Source organism: Pleurodeles waltl, chromosome 7, assembly GCF_031143425.1.
Source record: "Pleurodeles waltl isolate 20211129_DDA chromosome 7, aPleWal1.hap1.20221129, whole genome shotgun sequence".
NCBI classification, from domain to species: Eukaryota; Metazoa; Chordata; class Amphibia; order Caudata; family Salamandridae; genus Pleurodeles; species Pleurodeles waltl.
In genome coordinates, this window is record NC_090446.1 from 180524948 (window position 1) to 180533016 (window position 8069).

The following is an 8069-nucleotide window of genomic DNA, read 5'->3' on the forward strand; positions in this document are numbered from 1 at the left end:
TATCTATAAGGTGTTTTTGACTACTCCAGACAGGTGTGTTACATTCCGCCTTGCTGAGCTTACGCTTTAGTCAACCGGACTGAGTCGCTTCCAACTGACTGACTGTGATTTGTGGCTTTATCAGTAATAATTTTCTTAAACAAAAAAACAAAAAAGAGAACCCTGACGTTGGACCAGTGATAAACATAAGCAATTTAATGGTTGGCAGATGGAAGGTGCTAGCATTTCAGGATGTACAGATGTTTCTGAGAAATTCTTCTATTTGGGAAATGGCTGGTTTGCACAGATTTCAAAGATGCCTAACTGATAATTATTTCCACTCTTTAATGGGTTTCCTACAGTGACCTGAGCATAACAAACTGAGTTCACTCAGCCTCCAGTTCGCCCTACAGTGAGCACCATGGTGCTTTACCAATTTGCTCAGACCTGGGTGGTTGATATAGCATGTAACGTGTACTATTGAGTCGGCATTAATGAACATATCAGGCCAATTTATGTGTTTGTTTCAAAGACCACCATTTACAAAACCTTGCTTTTTGGATATCGGAAGATACTATTCAGTGTTTCAATTATATTCAAATCCTGGCTACCCCACTTGAACAAACTGTGTGTTCTTGATGTAGGTGGGCAAATAATGCGGTGCTGAAGGAGCTACAGACTTGCCAAGGCAGTTCAGTCTTCCAACAACCACCCTTACTCTCCATTGTATATAATCATAAAACAGTTCACCATACAAGCATACTGAAAAAATAACTTTTGCAACTTGTGAAAAAACTAACATCCTGCAGGCTGCAGCCAGTTCAACTCTCTTCAGCCTGTCACCTAAAAGTAAATTATGTGCACCTTCTTATTCCCTGCATTCATAATACTGTATTTTATTGCTTCTATTTACGATTGTGGCTGATTCAAATTTAGTTGAGTGCAATTTCAGATTGTGCATATCTTCTGAAACAGCTGTCTTAGCAAATGGAGTACTATTATTCTCCACGTTGAACTATGGAAAGCAGCAACTGTGCACACATCAATCTATTTTGTTTGAAGGGGTGATTTATACTATTTACAGTGTCTTATGATTGAATCACAGCTGGTTTACACAAAAAGTTTTTTTTTTTTTTTTTAAATCACCGGGAATATAAGATTTATAAACAGTTTCGTATATTCGACAAGTCAGCCTATTGAAAATATTTAAACCAATGAAATTGGCCCTTGAAATTCAACTATTTAAAATCATCTACCCCAACATACATAAAACAAAAAGGGTAACCGTGGCTTGCATGAAAACTCATACTAAAAACGCCAGGGCTAAAATGCGGATTTCCTTCTTGGGTCAGTTAACATGATCCCAGGCGAACAACTGTATACGAGACTGTACTTCAGTGTGCTGTTAACTTTAGGAGAACTAAAAAGGTACACAGTCTTATATGGTGCTTTTGAATGTAATGTTGCTTTATATGCAATATAAATTAATAAAGCACACACAAAAACTGTAACTGTTGTTCGTCTCATGGAACGCAAAGTCATCCAGGCATTCTCAATTAAAACTTTCTTAATGTCACATGATCTAGGGTTGCCATGAACCAGGTTAATAACGGCAAGACAGCTATTTTAATGTCACAAACAGTACAAAAATATAAAAATATCCTAAAGCCTATATCAGTGCACACTTTAAACAGTAAGTCTAAAAAGAAACACAGCTGCCCTAATAACGCTATGAAATGATAAGTAAACAAAGACGGAATGGGTATGTTAAAAAAATTAATACAGATTATTTCATTTAAAGTTCTACTTAAGAATCATGTCCAAGCATTTACAGAAAGTTAAAACGTGATCTAATGTGGCACAAATTGAAAAAATAGTTTTCGTTTTTGCAGTCGTCATATTCTTATACACATCAACTGTTGAATGATTTATGTGACAGGTGAATTGAGAGATGTACAGGATAGCTCTTTTGATGTGATGGGTCAGTCTTTGGGCCATGTAAGACACTTCACGAGGCACTTCGCCATGGTGCCCCTTTATGACACCTGAGCTTCCCTAGTTGGAATTGTATCAACAGAGTTCACAAGTTTCCTAATTCCATGACTTGAAGAAACACCTGCAACCTGTGAATTTTCTTTGAATTCTGGGACTTGTAGTCACTGTTTTAGAAAGGACTTAAACAGAATTACATATTCCAGCCTGGACCATATAGAAATGGAGACTAAGTGGGTTACTAACTCATAGAACCGAATAACTTTAAGGGGGTTGTCAACAGACCCGACAACCACCCACCCCTCGGGAGGTCGAGATCCACTGCAATTCACGCAGCAGCAGTGCTTGAAATGGAAAAATAGAAGTGCAGGTACTCTCCAATTAAAAGTATTCAGTTTGTCGTGAGAAGTGCAGGTACTTTCCCTCTCAAAATATTAAAGGTGCCGGTACTCAGTACCGGCCAGTACCGCACCATTTCAAGCACTGAGTAGCAGCATAAATTCTCTTGCAACTAGGGGAGGAACGATTAACTTCCTCGTCAAATGGATCAACAACCTCCACTTGTAACACCTTTGAATGGGTGCTCTCGTGGCCGACCGACAGTAGACACCACTTTCTTTCCCACAACTGACCCAATAAGGGCTTCCCCCGGCCCTCCGGGTCCTGTAAGACAGAAAACCCGGCACGCCATTTTTAGACACAACTCAGACGGCCATAACGCGGAGTTGTGCATCCGTGGGTTCAGGACTTCCATGCGGAGGCTGACTGCTACTGCTTTTCTAGGAAGTCACACTATTGTGTTGAGGAGGATAGTTTGGGGAACGCGCTGCCACCCTGCCCCATCCGGAATCATCGTAGTTTGGTCCGCCACCATAAGTGACATTCTTCAACGTAGCTACGAGTCCCGCACCTTCCTGAAGGTGGGCCGTACGTTAGCCCAGATAGGGCCTCGCAGCAGCTGCCCCCCGCACTGCCTGCAAAGCAGCCATCTTGTGTGTGACGCTTTCCGCTCAGGCATGTATAGGGACCTCAGGGTCCTCAGCTGGCCCTACGATGGATGACCGCTCTAGCGCCGGGTAGGGGACCGCGGATACTTCCTTACCATATTCCAATTGTAGGCGCTTCGTTCCCTCTCTGTTCTGGCATTCTACATGGGCGCCATGCTCGGTCTCGGTCTGTTGGCGGAGTGATATCATACACTACGGATCACCTTAATTTCATTTGTGGGGCTGTGTTTCTGTTTCGATACGGGTCCTTTCCCATTGAATGCGGTACCCATATTCGCCCTAACCCGGATTACCGACCACCTAACGGGTGCAATATAGGGAGACGCTTAGGCTGATACGGAGTACTACTTTTTTCAGTGCAAGCGGATGGATAAAAAGGACTTCGTTACGTGGAAGTAAAAAAACCTATACGCGGTGGCGTCACTAGGACGTTATTGAGTGTTCCGTGGCTGGCGGAACATCTCAGGTATACTCAGGGTTTATTGATGGAATGACGATACGTTTACTTTCTAAAGTCCTACTTTTCCCAAAAATTACCCAAGAGTTTTTTTTTTTCTACAATTCAACTCGTGTTGGAATTGTGCGGGAAGAGTTGATACAAATTTTGTTGGACGGTAATCTTAATTCTTCATTTAGCTCTTTCGGATCGGTACATTTCTTGGTTTTGGAAATCACACGACTTGTTCATTGTGGCGTTCGTAACCGTTTTTTTTTTTATTATGCATCTAGTTTGCAGGAATAGAAACCGTGTGAGCCTCTAAATTTCATAAACAGTTGTTTACCTTTTGGTCCTATATCATTTTTGACATTCCAGAGAGTCATTCATTTAAAGCAACACGTTTTAGCATATTAGTTTTTCTAAACACATATATATGCAGTGGTAAAAATTAAACCTTAAGTTTCACAATGCAATGCTTTTTTTTGTTGCTAAAAAGCTAATATTAGCTGAGGCTGCTGAGCAAGACATGGGGCTACAGGGTAGTGTGGTAAATAATCCACATAAATCAAGATACTTTTAAACAAAGTGTAGTTTATTCGACCTACACAAGCGGTGCGGTGCCCGCAGCTTCTCCTTTTTCTCGCAACCGTCTTTTTTTCAATTCACGAGCGCGTTCGGGACTCGAGTAACGCTCGAGCTCCCCTCACGCGCCCACACTAATATTACACATCCCCTTTCGTCATCAGAATTTTTTTTTTTTTTTAGAATACAACAATAATAACCACATATTAAAAAAATCATAAACTGTTCAGATTTAAACAAGAACATAAAAAGAATTAACCAATAGCTCGACAAAAGCTAAGAGAAATACGTTCAAGCAAGATTACAATTTTTTTTTTTTTAAATAAAACATAAAAATTAACTGTAACTCAAGAGAGGAATACATTTCAGACACTATAAAAAAAAACAAAAGTTTTCAATTCAAATTCCCGCCATCTCTCACGTAGTCATTCAGATAAGCAGGAGGTCTTCTCACTCTACCACTTCCCTTCTTAAATTCTATCTTATTTTCTTCATTCTCCACACCAGTTTGTCCCTCCAAAACCTCCATGTTATTGTCATCCTCATGCGAAGTGTCAGCATCCGGTGAATCCGCTCTCTCACCACCTCCCCCAGATAGCATAAACCCACTGCAACCTCCATCTTCATTAGTAACGATTATATTTCCTGCACTTCCACCACCTCTCTCATATAAGGCCACCCTCCTTTTGTTCCATATAGTGCCATTCGCCAAAACAACACTGAAATTTCCTACGTGTTTAACCTCAAAAGGACCGCAAAACTTTGTCCAACCTGCACCCACTCGTCCATCCTTGACTTTCACCCAATCACCAACTTGTATCCCAGAGTAACCTCCTGTCAGTGACGTCTCCCTTTGATTCCCTGGTTTGATTCGGTCGCCCTCCAACCAACCAGGCACTAACTTTGATCTGGCCTTACGGCCTCTCATGAACTCAAAAGGTGTTCTACCCTTATCTCTCAGCTGCGTGGTGCGATGAGCCCATATCGCCTCTTGCAAAACAGAACTAACACTTTGGTTTCCTTGCACCGCCAACTGAATTGTACCCTTGACCATACGATTCATGCGTTCCACAATACCATTGTCTTGTGGATTGTAGAGTGCAGTACGTTTATGGGTGATACCATGGGTCAACAGAAACTCTTTCATCTCCAGGGAGATCAACTGTGTACCATTGTCAGTAATGAGTGTATGGGGACACCCTTCTCTTTGAAAAAAAACCTTTAATACTGAGATAGTACTTCTTGTCGACACTTCCCTCATAAACTCAACCTCCAACCATTTAGAAAACACGTCCACTAGGACTAAAGCAATTTTTTTTTCATATCCCAAACCAGGCAATGGCCCAACAAAATCCATACAAATAGTGTGCCATGCTTCCCCTGGATCCTCAATATGTCCCATCCAAGTTCTTTTCCCCAGCTTTAACCTTTTTTCACTTTCCTTACACTGAACACACTCTTCCACCCATTGAGCAGTTTGCAAATCGACCCCTGGACACCAAAAGTTTTCCTTAACTCTTCTTTGCGTCAGTGTTTGTCCTAAATGCCCTTCATGTGCCAAATGTATGATTTTTCTCCGTAACTTTTCCGGAGGTACAAATCTATCACCCCTCATTATTACACCTCCATCCCCCAACGACAACTCATCTAGAACCTTGATGTAGGGCCTTACAGATACCGCCACAGCACTCTCTCTTCTTCCTCCCTCAACAATCATTTTACTCACGCACTGCATTACCGAGTCATCCCTCAATCCTTGCAACCACTCCTCTTTAGAGAAAGCTGCCACACCATGTTGTAACAATTCCTCCATCAATGCCACCGCTCCTTCTTCACCCTTCAAGAATTGTGCCTCCCCATCAATCAACTTCCAATCCACAGCCATGCGTGAGAGAGCATCAGCTTGTATGTTCCTCCAACCCTGAATGTATTCCACGTTGTATACATACTCCTGCAAGCGAGCTGCCAATCGGGCCAATCTCGCAGAACCCTTACCCGCACCACCAGCTGATAAAACCTTGACTAAAGGTTTGTGATCAGTTCTTAACTTAAAAGAAACACCCCACAAGAATGTTCTAAAATATTCTACAGCCCATGCAGCTGCTAAAGCCTCCTGCTCAATCACAGAGTAGTTCCTCTCACTCTCAGTGAGAGAGCGTGAAGCAAAAGCTACCGTCCTCTCTTCACCGCAGTGAACTTGAGACAGAACTGCACCTACACCAGACACACTAGCATCTACAGTCAGTATAGTGGGAGAAGAAGTTTCAAAGGGTACTAAAATCTTTGCAGTACACACCTCTTGCTTAATGTTGTCGAAACATTCTTGCTGCACATTTGACCACACAAAATTACAACCTTTGCGCAACAATATTCTCAACCCCTCCATTTTGTCAGCGAAATCCTGAACAAATTTGGAGTAATATTCAATGAGACCCATAAAGGACCTCAACTCATCTTTGTTCTTTGGTGACGGAGAGAGTTTGATCGCCTCCAACAAATCTTTCTTTGGTTTAACTCCTTCACCCGAAATGGTGTGTCCCAAATATTCAATCTCTTTGGTCAAGAAAACACACTTATAAATAAGCCACATAAATCAAGATACTTTTAAACAAAGTGTAGTTTATTCGACCTACACAAGCGGTGCGGTGCCCGCAGCTTCTCCTTTTTCTCGCAACCGTTTTTTTTTCAATTCACGAGCGCGTTCGGGACTCGAGTAACGCTCGAGCTCCCCTCACGCGCCCACACTAATATTACAGGTAGCTGTAGAAACCTAACAAATGATGTTCTTAACCAGGGTACAAGTCTTGAATAAAAGAAGTGGGGGGCTAACCAAGTTAGGCGGTATGCACACGACATCATGGTGCATGATATCGGACATAGCATCATGGGAAGTGGCATGACAACCCATGACCTCATAATAAGCGACATCAGGTCTGAACACCTTAGACATGAATATTGAGCACATAAGATTTCACACATGAGATGTTGCGACAGATACGTGCCAAAAACGTGACTCAACCCCAACACAAAATCTGGGCCTCAACTTATGTATTTATTTTTTTAAACTCTGCCATAAACAAGTTGGCAGTAGGGTGAAATGTTGTAGTAAATCAGTTCTGCTTAATTTGTTGCCATGGCTGCATTTTAAAATGTGGGGTTAAGAACCTGCCACAAAGATCTTTGTATGCGCGGTAAATCTCAGGGAATAATAATAATGGTAAGATAACTCTGAAGGTTAGCACATATGCTGGAGAGCTCTGTGTTTTGTCTAGTTCCAGTTTTTAATCAAAGAAGCATAGAGGATTAATATGACTCCTGCAAAGCACATCAGGTAATGTGCAGTTATTTAATGTAGCTAGACAGGTCGTTTTCTACTTTTAACACAAAGATCCTTTTGATACTTGCAGTTCATGAATTGTGGTCCTTCAAATATAGGACAGTGAGCTATGAAGGATAAATGGCTCCTACACCATGTAACCGTCACTGTCTTATGTAACACATCTATGTTGATTTACAAACATATAATTGACTGTAAGAATGTCAGATGTGTTGGTATGTCCCAGTATTTACAAAAACAATTTAAACACCATTATTCTGTTTTATTTCTTTTGAAGCACTACTCGTCCCAGTTTGTCAATGTATAAGGTTTATGTGTGATATAAAGTTCTCTAACACCCTGCATTGGGATGAGTAGCGCTATAAAAAATGCAACAAAATAGTGGTATTTAAATTATTTATGTAAATACTGGGAAAGACCAACTCACCTATTTTTAGAGTGCATGCATAGCTCTTATAGACAGGGACTAAAACTCAAAAGCATACCTTGCTTAATTACCTGTGAAGGAAAAAGATGTGTGCCTTTGTTTCCTTTCTGTTGCATTTAGGTGTGAGGCTCCCAGATATGACACTCAAACAAAAGGAGGTCTGATGGCCCCTTAACTTCTGCCTTTGTTTTAGGCCAGCTGGAATTTAAAGTAAAAAAAAAGCCCCTTCCTGCCTGCATCTTGTAGCTCAGAACGAACATGCTGCTGAATGTGTACCAATGTTTGAAACCTACACTAGGACTAATT

General features: G+C 41.3%; 1 protein-coding gene across 2 annotated transcripts in view; it reads right to left on the bottom strand.

Annotated features, from left to right (window-relative positions):
* The window catches only part of ZNF335 (zinc finger protein 335), a 260110-nt gene extending 256786 nt beyond the window's left edge, over positions 1-3324 (bottom strand). For both annotated transcript variants that reach the window (XM_069243523.1, XM_069243522.1), the window contains exon 1: positions 3074-3324. The gene's annotated coding sequence lies outside the window, so the exon portion shown is untranslated. The remainder of the gene's footprint in view (positions 1-3073) is intronic.
* Between the last annotated feature and the right edge of the window lie 4745 nt (positions 3325-8069).